Source organism: Poecilia mexicana, unplaced genomic scaffold (assembly GCF_051168715.1).
Source record: "Poecilia mexicana isolate PSO_F unplaced genomic scaffold, ASM5116871v1 scaffold_14, whole genome shotgun sequence".
NCBI classification, from domain to species: Eukaryota; Metazoa; Chordata; class Actinopteri; order Cyprinodontiformes; family Poeciliidae; genus Poecilia; species Poecilia mexicana.
Genome location: NW_028263383.1, coordinates 26,245,181 through 26,258,321, shown reverse-complemented (window position 1 = coordinate 26,258,321; position 13,141 = coordinate 26,245,181).

Here is a 13,141-nt window from a genome sequence, read left to right as displayed (position 1 = left end):
GACAAAGCCCATTGACTAAGGACAAAAAATACGTTTAAAAATGTGAGTTATACCTAAATCATAAATGTGTCCACAAACTATTTTGTAAAGCGTCACTTCTAGAAAAGGTCGTTTAATATAAATTCACATTTTTATCACAGTAACAAAACTTCAGACTTCATTTTATGAAGAAAAAAAAACATTAAAACACACACACACCCACACACACGCACACACGCACACACACGCACACCTACACCTACACACACACACACACACACACACACACACACACCTACACACACACACACCTACACACACACACACACACCCACACACACACACACACACACACACACACACACACACACACACACACACACACACACACATACACATTTCATCCCAACTTTGTTCAGCGGGTGGTTTGGGTCCATAAACACATTATTAATGAATAATAAATATAAGCTGTTATGATACTATTGATTTCTGAGGGTGTTTGTTAAGAAGCTGCAGTTGTGTGTTGTATAACAGGAGCTCAGGCCCCGGTCCCCTTCGGAGCAACACAATACAGGCCTTCACAGCAGCGGGACCCCAAACAAGCACCTGGGGGCCACCGGAAGGCCAGCAAAAGGAAATAAATATCCCAAACAATTCTTCCGTTACTATTTTCTACCATAAAAAACTGTTTTAATGGTAACAATATACATTTCTCCCATATTAGTTCAATAGTTTTAGAATAGTTTTGTTATTCTTATTGGTAAACATTTACCCATCTTGATTTGAAATATTCAGCATTACAGCTTTTGTAGCCTTTATATGTTAATGCAGTAAATATATATATATATATATATATATATATATATATATATATATATATATATATATATATATATATATATATATATATATATATATATATATATATATATATATATATATATATATATATATATATATATATATATATATATATATATATATATATATAAATTGTCAAATTTAGAGACATCGACAAAAGACCTATCAGAAAAAAATGTTTTTGTTTGTTTTGTATATGAACTGCTTTGTTCGCATTTTATTCTATTAAAACACATTTATTAAATATTTAAAATAACAAGCAAGTATATGCTTACCCATTGTACTTGATGGGTAATCTTTTTATGATGTGTTATCCTTATTGTATTTAAAAATTTTTGCAATAAATAAATAAATGTGTCTTATTGATTTTTTCTTTTCTTCTTTTTTTTTCCTCTAGTTTTTCAGTGCCTACCAGACAGTGGCTGGCTGGCATGTTGATCTATAACAAAGAATGTAGTACATGGCTTCATCAAAGTTTAATGGTGGAGCGGCTCTCCAGTTCAGGGCTATAAATTATATATAATTGACCGTGTAATCAATGTGAGCAGTGGATCAAGTTTTCCTGAAACAAACTGACAGAATGCAAATATTCAGAGAACAACAATAAGAGAGAAGCAGGAATATGACCAAACTCTTCTCGTAATGTCCTCAGAAGCAGTAATACAAATATTATTTAATCTTTTGTAAAGGAAATGAGATGCATAGCTACATTTCAAAATGTTTCTGAATTTTGTGTCGTTGTTTTTTAAAAAAGAAATAGTTGTATCAAAGTCAGAAATTTTTGACTTCCTCCAGGTGTTTGTTTTTCTTTGATAGTATTTTTCAAGACAAACCTGTACTGGGGTTTTCTTATTTAGTGGAAATCTTTGTTGCTTTTCAGAAGGCCCCTGATCTAAGCCTGCAATCTACAGAGCACCTGTGCAGTTTAAAATAGTTATTTTAATAATTCAAATCTTACAGAAAAATGACTGTGTTTTTCTGCTCTTCTCCATGCGATGTGTCTTCCACTCCAGACTCCACCCTGGATGCTCTGGAAGAGCAGATAAAAGAGCTTTTCCCCAGATAGCTGTGGGTAATTGTTTGATTTAAATAATTAAGGATTGGGAGACCTCATTTTCATCCTCTGTGTTTTCTCATGTCAGATCCAAACAAGGGCAAGTCAGACAGCAGACTTCCTTCAGCGCGAAGCAGGAGAAGAGCTGATGTGGCTGCACACAAATACACTTTCCTCCCAACCTTTAAATTTCAGTCAGTCAACATGTCTCTAATGTGTTGTTACCGAAGAGGGAAGTAACATCACATACAGCTTCCTCAGCGCCTTACATTCAGAGGCAAATGTGCTCTGGATGTCAGACTTAAACATATATTTCCCTGGCATATATGTAGGCCTGCTTCTTCAAGAGCAATTGGAGTCAGCTGGAAGCCAGTCAAGCTTTTCCTTTCAGGTTATTTTCTACTGAGTAGCTTGGTGTATTTATATAGAGCCAATCAGTATGACTTAAGTCACCAAACATGTTTGTTGCTGAATTTGAAAGGGCTACTTCTGGCTCTGCGGTCAAAATAGTGCATGGAATTTATTAAGTGGGGCTGAGTGAGGTAGTTATGAGTAGTGAGTGATTACCAGATAAAACTGCAGTTTGTTATGTTTATTTAAAAAAAATAATAACTCATATTTGTTGAAACTGTCACTATGTTGTGACCGTGTGGTAGGCAATAATTTGTGAAAAGATGAAGCTCCACTCCCTTCTCCCAATGCTAACTGGAAACAACCAATCAGAACCAGGAGGAGGGTCTTAGAGCTGCGAATCACTCTTGTCGCACTGCTCATCCTCCCTCCCCCCTTGCTCTCTGCTAAGCTGCAGCTTCTTTCTGATACCAGAGCCTGTTGTGAATGCCAAGACTAGTTAGCATAGCCACCGATGACGACAGATAAACAGTTTTCCTAATATGGTAAGTTGTTCTCCACCATTAGAATATTGAGCAGAGCACATGAGTTGATTGACAGTCTTAGACCCCTCCTCCTGACTAGTTAGAATCAAGCTAACAGCTACTCAAGCTAACTGTTGTGCTGTGTAAATCCAGCGGCTATTAAGAGTCAAACTAACAGGCTTTTTAAATGCAGTGACCCAGATGTGACCCTTAGCTATATTTCTTAAAACATTCTTCACTTTTCTATTGCTAAAAATATGAAACCTGAAACATCTTTCAGTTCATGTTTTACTTTCTTACTTTATGAATTTCATAATCTAAATCATGTTCTTTGTTACAGCTGCACTTTTTTTGCATTAAACTTGTATTCCACACCCTCCAGTGTCAAGGAATGACACCGAGCGTAAGCTGTTTTACTTCACACCTAAAAGCATGAAATGACACCTGAAAAGTCTAAAATCATAATTCTTCAGACATAACAGGCCTGAAAATGATGCTTCCAGTGTGGACAGCCCCCCTGCTACAGCGCAGCAGCCTTCCAAAGAAGAGGACTGCATTCACACTGCAAGCGCATCTAAACCAGCGTAGAAATAAGAGCTTCAGACACCTAATTGTTGTCTTTGTTGAGTGGAAGTTAAAGGATACATGGTTTTACAAATAACAACATGAAAAGTGTGGTGTTCTTTTTGCAGCCTGTTACAGGGTTCTATCTGGCAGAAAACAGAATTATTTTCTGTCACCTCTCACCAGCTCCCCTATGTCTGTGTGTTTAAGAAACTAGATATAAACTTACCTTATGTAAAGTTTCTAGAGCAAATATCTTTGTACACATGAAAGTTAGCTTTGCACTAGACAAAAGTTACACAGGTTTTTCATAGCAAGATATAGGATCTTGTTCTTTAGTAAACATTTCCTTAATATTGATTTTAAAAGTACTCCAACTGCAGATTATTTAACTAATTAAGACATTTTTCCCATGTTATAAGTGAAATAATCTGTCACTGGAACTAATACTTTTTCATCAATATTAAGAAATTGTTGACTTAAAACAAGCTCTTGTGTCTTGCTCAAAAGTTACTTATAAATTAGTTTAAGCTTATATCAAGTGTACTGAAATTACTTGGTAAGATTTGAAGTTGATGCTGTTTGTTTACTAACACTCACTAATCACTGAGGAATTGTAGAATTATTTTTATTTCACTTGAAAATTGAGACTTTAGACTTTAGACCTGTCACAAATCCTATCCTGTCTGACTTGCTCTTGTTTGGATCTGACATCCAAAAAGTCCAGTTAAATTAATCAATTTGTCTTTACCTCCAAATGTCTTCCTGGTAAAACTTCTCATTCTGTTTGATTGAAGATATTTTAATTTTATTCTAAGCCGTCTGTTTCATGGTGAGCTCTGTATTTGGCTTCATAAAGGCTGTCAAAGTGTTTCTTCTGTTCTTCTTTTAGGCCTTTTTAAGTAAATAAATGCATGACTTTTAGAGCTTGCATCAATTACACCTTAGATTTTCTAGACCTGATTGAAAAGGAAACCCTTTGTTTCCTTTTCAACTTTTCAACAAAGCAGCAACTTTGTTTCCAGCTTCAGCGTATTTCACAGGTAAGTGTGAGGTGCTTCATCTGCAGTTTGCGCTTGTTTCTTCTTCTTTTATGTTTGAATTTGTCTCGTTACGCAGAGATCCCCCGCTGGTGCCTGCACCACTTGGTAAAGCGTTATGTGAACAAACAGAGAGCATGAGCTTTCCCTCATCTCCTCCGCTTGCTCTCTGTGTACGTTTTTATATATAAAAGGGGGGGAAAAAAATCTTCCAGGTAACTGCTTCTGCAAAAGAGCACATCAACTGCACCTCAGTGCAAAACCTCCAAACCTTCTGCACAAACCGCTCCGGTTTGAAAACATGTAACCGGGTTTCATTCTGCACCAGGGGAAGAAATAAACATCAAGTCAGCTGGAAAGTGGTCTGTAAGGTTTTTGCTCCCAGCAGCAGCAGCAGCAGCAGCAACAGCAGCAACAGCAGCAGTAGCAGCAGCTGTGGTGCCTTATGATAGCAAACGTGCCACTCAGCAGGGAGCAGGATCAATATAAATAAGCAGGAGATGCTGTTAATTTCACTCTTTTTTTCCAGATTACTCCATCCACTCCTCTCTGGCATGTGTTTCCATGAAGCGAGGAAGCGCATTTTCATAAATAGACCTTGGCCGAGCGCTGCGGCGATGAAATTTTAATGAAGCTCGGAGTCTTGAGTGCAGCACTGGGGCCTTGGAGAATCAACCCTCTGTTACATTACTATGGCTTTCTTTCTCTCTCTCTCTCTCTCTCTCTCTCTTTTTTTTTTTTATCAGACACCCACAAACACACACACTAATTCAAACACAACCCCCAAACACTACACGCACACACAAGCACGCACACACACAGTGCTGCAGCAATGGTGCATGGGGCAGCCAGCTGCATATTGACAGCATGGCTAGAAAGGGAGTAGACTGAGGGGCGGGTGATGTGTATGTGTGTGTGTGTGTGTGTGTGTGTGTGTGTGTGTGTGTGTGTGCGTGTGTGTGTGTGTGTGTGTGTGTGTGTGTGTGCGTGTGTGTGTGTGTGTGTGTCGGGAATTAGGAAGCTGGTTTGAGCGTGCTGGAGTTTTTAAGTAGAAAGTAGAGCTTCATTTTATTTGTGTTTTCTTTTTTGTGGTTTTATTCATTGTAACTTAAATAAGTTGACCCCTGTTAGTGTTCTGTCACGGGAATGATTCGTCTACACACGCACACACATGAATACACACGCACACACATGAATACACACGCACACACATGAATACACCCGCACACACACCACAAGCATGCTTTCTGCTGACAGACACATGGGAAGTGTTCAATTCTGTTGATGCAATATTTATCAGTGACGTTAGAAGATTAATCCTTGGTTTCTGCCACTTGAAAGATTCTTTATTTTTGGGTTTGGGGCTCACACTCAGACACAAACACAACAAGTAGGTTTGTGATCCTACGAGCACGATAAATGAAAATAGTTTTCATTTATCTCTGTTTCTTAGCTAAAATCTCGGTTGAAACACACTTCTTTTGTTTGCGTGGTTTCTAAGTTGGACTTAGATCTGGATTTTGACTAGACTGTTTCAACACATAAATATGCTTTGAACTAAAACTGTCCATTATTTAGAGTCTTTTTAGGTGATTTTTTTCAGTTCCTTTTATCATTTCATTTATTTATTAATTTTGACAGCTGAGAGGAAGTGGTTAGACCAGCTGATCAGAAAGGTCGACTCTGGTGTCAGATTGCTGCATCCTAGGTGCACAAAGGAGCGTTATGGCAAATCCTTCCTGCCAGCAGCTGTTAGACTTTATAACCATCACGCTCCCAACAAACTCAATAAGTGTTCGCATCCCTGCCAATATTTGTTGTTTTTTTTTTCCTTTCAAATAGTCTTTCCATGCACAAAAAATACTCACCTTGTAATTGGTTTTAGCGATATCAGTATTGATACTTATTACTTATTTATGACATATCATCAAACTGCTGACCCTTCTTCTGTGTTTTATTTTTTCCTTTGAATTATTTAGTTAGGACAGAATTTAGGTTTATTTGATCAGTTTATAGGTGTATAAAATATACTTTAATACAATGTACATATTTACATGATATATATTACAAATACCAAAGAAATTGGTATGCACTGTCAAAATAAATAAAGTTCAATCATCTGAGACCAAATCAAAGCAAAAATATTTTTTTACAGTAGAGTTGAGAAACTACAATACAAAATAAAGTAACATTTCAAGAGGGAATCTGAACTAAAGTATTGACCTTATCACGCTAGTATTGATCTTATACTGATACCGACTTACTGGTGTTATAGATATTTTGGATCGATACACCCACCTCTAATGTTCATACTGTTATGATGAATTCATAATCAGCTTCAGTTTCCTCAGCTTTGAGTAAAGTTTTTTTGAAAAAAATAAAATAAAATAAATAAAAAAATAAAAAGCCACAAGCTGCAGGTTAGAACTGGATCAGTTTGTCAGTTTTCTATCCTCTACATCAAAATGTTTCTATCTTTGTGCCATGTTTCCTGCTCGCATGAGACCCTCTGCACAATGCTGGAAGCCACCTGAAACGTCATTATCAAGTAATCATTATTAATATGCGCACGAGTGCATGAGCGCGCGCGCGTCTCAGGGACGACATTAGGCATACGAAACAGTAATTAAAACATGGCGGCCCTAATTAGGAACATTGTATATCTAATGAGGCCTAATGAGCATCGGGGGCGGGCAAGGCGGTGATCAAACGGCCGAGTTATGAGGCTTAATGGGCGGAGAGGAGAGTGACGGCCCCACCGTTAGTTCCAAACTGTAGTCACTGCTTATTGTAAAAATTATTATTATTATTATTATTATTATTATTATTATTATTATTATTATTATTATTATTATTATTATTGTTATTGTTGTTGTTGTTGTTGTTGTTGTGCTACACCGTTAGATCCCTAAGTGTCTGTGTAAAACAGCTGAACTATGTGCCGAGTAAATTCCAGACCCGATGAAAAATGCAATGGCATGAATTATGAAAAGCACAACAATATCGTAGCAGAGTTATCAATATTTACACAACAGGAATCCCACATCTTGGGAAACCCTTTTCTATTAGCCCACTGAAGACAAAGAAGATGAAGAAGAAAAAAAAATCTGTGATAGTCTGATATGAAATAATCGTGTTTTAAAAATCAAAACAGGCCGCGCAGATCGAATAAATAAATAATATTACAGTAGTCAGCTATTAGAATATATTCTGGGGAGATCCCTGCCTTATTTTTCGTTTAACTCTATTGCATATGAGCGGCTTTTGTAACTAGAGTCAGAGGAAACGCTGCCATACTCGTTTTCAGTGAAGTTTTGGGCCAGATTTAGTCTGGTTTGCGTCACTTTTCACTTGATTTCAGCCTCTATCAATCATGTAAACCACGTAACCTCCCCTTAACGCTTTTGACGTCATTTCATACTAACGTTACATAATAATAATAATAATAATAATAATAATAATAATAATAATAATAATTATTATTATTATTATTATTATTATTATTATTATTATTATTATTATTAGTATTATTATTATTATTATTTTAAGCTAAAACAAGCGTTCACATACACAGACTTGTGCGTGCCATTGACAGGCGCACGTGCAGCAGGTGACAAATTTGGAGACAGGTGTTTCAGCTGCAGACGAGAAAATGGTGGTGATACGTGAAATCACTTTTGCGACCCATTAATTTGACGTGCACTGATTGATATAGTGAGAGCAGATGGTTTCTAAGGTTCTTGGCTTTTTAAAAATTATTAGTATTATTATTATTATTATTATTATTATTATTATTATTATTGCATTGCAATATCCGTCTAACATGTACAATAAAAAAAAGCAATTCAACAAATATTAATTTTTAAAATGCACAGAAATTGTTCGTCCAAGAGAAGAAAACATATTGGAGTTTAAACGGTTTAATTAAAATTGCGAGCCGCAGGTGAATGGTTTACCCAACACTGTGAGCTTCTCCCCATTGAACAACATTCATGTTGAATCAATCAATCAATCAATCAATCAATCAATCAAATTTTATTTGCATAGCACATTTCAGCAGCAAGGCATTGCAAAGTGCTTTACATAATTAAACTAAAAACTGCATGTGACATTGAATAAACAGTGAGAAAGAGAAAGAGATTTTGAAAAAAAAGATTAAAAAAGATAAAAACAATAAAACCCGCGCCCCTTTTAGGACTTCAGTTAAACGTCGTTTAACTGGGACTCTAACCCTCAGGGACTTTAGTCAAAAACACCGTTTGACAAGGACTCTAAAATAAAATAAAAACTGCTCTCTTTGGATATCCTCTCCTGCTCTCCTTCTCACCCTCCGCATGTGCAGGAATTATTTAACAGCAGCGCTGATGCTTCTCCGTCCCCGCATCAATAGCCAAAATAAGATTCGGCAGCGGGAGTTAATCACAGCCCGCGGGCCTGGAGGTCGGAATCAGCGCGCTGAGCGTCTGCCAGTCAGCGCGGAAATATTCCCACACATGGCGGGACAGCACGCAGCTGCGGAAGAGCCCGGTCCACTCACCACGTGTTTACTGAGATAATCAAGCCGTTTTAACTCCACCGATCAGGTCTGGTTGAAATGACTCCAATAAACATGTTTCATGAAGGGAAACATCCATGCAGCAGAGCCAGTCCAGACGTGCATTTTCACTGAGAAAAAAAAAGAAAAAAAGTAAAAAGATATAACATGAATTTCAAGTTAATACGAAGAAATATGTTCAAAGAGAGGCGCTGGTTCGGCCTTCTCCAGTCATGTCTCATCAATAATGCATTTCAAAAACTGACAGGATGCCCGAAACGAGGAGCTGCTGCAACATGAAGCCCCGTTTCCACGGACGGACACCGGCTAAACTTCGGCGTTTAGTTACAGTACAATTTTAATGAAATGAAATTTATTGATGCCGGGGAATAAGAGTTGTGCAGAAAACAGCCAGAACGGAGCGCCACAGCTGCAGCTGTAACGAAAACAACACAAATTTCAGCTGAATGCTCGACGGTGCAGTTTATTAATGCAGTGCGTGTTTCCGCCCGCCGCTGCAACTCTTTGCAAAAGTATTCCAACCCTGCCCATTTGTTTTCAGCTACTATTATTCCGTCTTTCCCATCTAACTGAAGATTTTGCTTATTTTTCTTTGCCAAACAGTTGAAGCTCAGTCAAGTTGGACGGAGAGCATCAAGTCTTTGGACAGATGTAGAACTTTGACTAGGCTTCTCTGTCACATGAACATGTTTTGATCCAAACCATGTCAACAATTGGACTTCAGAGGCTTGTTACCACCATTTACTTAAAAAGTGCCAAAATTCTGTATTGCACAACTATGCTCAATGATTATGTCCTTAACAAATTCCATCAGTTACTTGGCTTTCATAATCATGTTTTCTGACTAATTTTACTATTTGTCTTTTATGTCTCTGCAGGCAGTCAGCTCCATTTGATTTTATTTAGGGGGAACAGTGTAATGCTCTGCACACTTTTCAGCTTTTTACTTGCAAAATCTTTTGAAAAGCATTTATTTTTTCCTTCTACAACTTACTTGTGCACCAGTTTGTATTGGCTTGTCATGACAGGAGATTGAATAATATAAATTCAATCTAATACAATAAGCAAAGCCCACATGAGGTATTTTCTGTCACACTGGGACTTCTTAGGGCCTCTTCTTAGCCTGGAGGCCGCAAGAACATAATATGCACCATTAATATCACAAATACTTAATAACTCCTTAATATTGAGTAAGATGTTTGTGTTCCACTGGTAGATTATTTCACTTATAACAAGATAATTTGTACATGTTATAAATTAAATAATCTGAGTGGAACTAATAGGTTTTTCATGAATATTAAATAATTATGGACTTAAATCAAGCTCCTATTTCGTGCATAAACGTTGCTCATACTTAAGTGTGGTCATATTTTAAGTGTAATAAGATATTCTTCTTAGAAACTAGACAAAAATATTTGGTAAAATCTTGTTTTGTTTGCAGTGTAGTCATAATCTAAATCTAGTTTAATCATTCTTGCTAATTTCTGAGCTGAAAAAAACAAAAAAAACATTTCATGCACACTCATTTGACTCATTTGATTGGCAAGTAAAACACAGTGTGCCATATAGAGACTTTAATTAATTGCTTGCTCACTACAAATGTAAAAAAAAAAAGTTGCATTGAATGCATGACATGATAAAAAAAATTGATTTGGCTGAAAACATTTCACAGGCAGCAATCCAATAAATAAAACGGTACACATCCATACAAAATTTCTTCAGTTGGTTTTATTCTCAATTTGTTGTTTCAGACCCCAAACACCAACACATCAGGGAGAAAATGCTAAACAGACTGGATGAAAAGCAAAGAATTGGGCTGCTGGACCAATTTGATAAAAGAAAAAAAAGAAGCAAACTTGTCTTCCCCGCAGTTCCTTTCAGATGCAACAAACGGACAGAAACTAACTGACAGAGAAACCGATAATTGGTGTGTGTGAGGAGGCTGGATGGATGTGTGGATATGAGGGGTGCGTGCACAGTGGTTTGGGGATTGGCTCCTTGTGGACAGAGTTGCTTTATTTCTCTGCCCTATATATCTGTCCGCCTTCTCTCTCCCCTGTTTCCAGCTCAGCTCTGGAAGCTGCTGCTCCTGCTGCTGCTGCTGTAGGGATGTATGAAGCGCTACTTTCTTGTCTAGGTGATGAATAATGCAAAGCTCGGAGGCCAGCAAGTTTCCAGTTAAATACCAATTTGCTTAACCAGTGTTTCCAGCCTCTGCCAGCTCGGCTCAGTAAAGCAGGGAACCTCACCGGCCTTTGGAACCTAGTAAGAGTATATGTATTTTTATTTTAAGGAGCATAATAATCGTTGCACGTGGTCAGCAAACAGTCTGATTTAGGATGAAAACAAAAAAAGGGGAAAGAATACTGAATCATGGTTTTTTTTTTTGTTTTTTCAGTTCATCCCTCTGCACATTGTGAGCCAGCCAGGGCTCAAATCTGCTATCATAAAATTAAAATAATCAAATCATAGAGAAATTTATTTAACCCTTTTTGTCTGGCTGAGGCCAGTTATGGGGTGTAAATGTGAACATATTTAAAATATTACCAATTCAGAAGATTTTGGATCATGCAATCATTTACAAGGGTTTGAATTTCTGTTAATTTTATGATTATTTCAAAACAATGCCAACAGAGACTCTGACACCTCAAGGGAGTTGTAACTAAAAATACATTTTATTTTATTTTGTCAGTTTTATTGCAGCTCATGCCTACCAGAATTGGTATGCTCTCACATAAAAAAACAGAAAAATCTCTTCAATCTGGACCAGATTCAACTCAGTTCCAAAAACTTTATTTATCCCCAGAGAGACAATAAAGTCTACTAGCCCAGTCTACTGGTCTGCTTCATCAAATTACAACAAACTCTTCTTTTTAATGATGAAGAAGACCTGTGTACTGTAACTTCATTCCTTGTGTGTGGCTGTTTTGCAACTTTTGGATGCTTCCCAGCTCCAACACGCCTCAATCAAAAGCCTGAATCAATTCCTGGGCTCAGCAAGTTTTGAAAAGGCCTGGCCATCAACCACTCATTGGATTCATCTGCAGTCATTTTTCCTTCAGTCAAGGTTTTCTAGAATCAAATGTCTGCATGAAAACTGAAGCTTGTTAGAAGCTCTGACATCAACAAGACAACAATCCCAAACATTTCACCAAATCTACAACAAAATTGTTGTAATTCATAGAATTTCTTATGGTGGTAGGATGCTGCAGTTGTTCCGATTTGTTTGTAGACTTTCATTCATAATGCCCATGGTTGAGGTGTTCCATGTGTGGACAATTATTCCCTCTGGTTTTGGAGAGGATTTTTGCTCTCATGTCTTTGAGGCTCATATGCCCTACTCTAACATCTCCCTGTCTGGTTTTCTAACATTAAAGAGCAGCAGCAAAAACAAATGAGGTGACTTAGCAGTGTTTTCAAACAATTGATTGTGCCACCTACAGCATGTTAATGTGGAATATCATCTATGCTACATGGAAACTGAGCTGTTAGCATCTCATAACAGTCACAGCAAAGGTCTTCAGTCAGAGGCATTTCCGACTCGTTGCAAGATATCTTGAAGTTACTTGTATAAAATCATTTATGATGACATTTAATTCTCCTTTGGAAACTGAATTGAACTGAACTGAATTGAATTGAATGAATGCAAAGGAAAAGAGCAATGCTGCTGCAGTGGACCAATCCAAGTTTGGGCCTGAACTATACAGAAATGCTGACTCCAAGAAAACCTCATTGAACTGAATCCTTTCTTACCATCATAGCTGTTCTTTGGCTTCTTTCAAATTTAGCGATGAATGTTGTTGAAAATTCTGTGCACAGGAGAGTCTGCTTATGCAAACAACCTGCTACCCACATGAGCTTCTTTAATGCAGTGGCCCTCGATGTGACAACAGGTCATGCGACTCCTAACACAGATCAAATGGATGGCATCACACTGAACTGGTTGCAGTCGGGTTCCCCACAGCTTCTGCTTCACAAACAAGCAGCAGGAGCCTGCACTTCAGGTCAGACATCATGCAGAGATCCGCCTGCTCCGTTTCTTTCTGAGTCCAAACCGAGGCTGAGACTCAGCCCTGAGTGGCGCATAATGCCCGCCAGCAGACCCAGCTTGTCCCGCCCTCCCCCATCCTCTCTGCAATCAGCTCACCAACGCAGCATCCTTCTTCCCCACCAACCCCGAAAAAGTAAACACTGCCGCTCCCTTCGCTCGTCA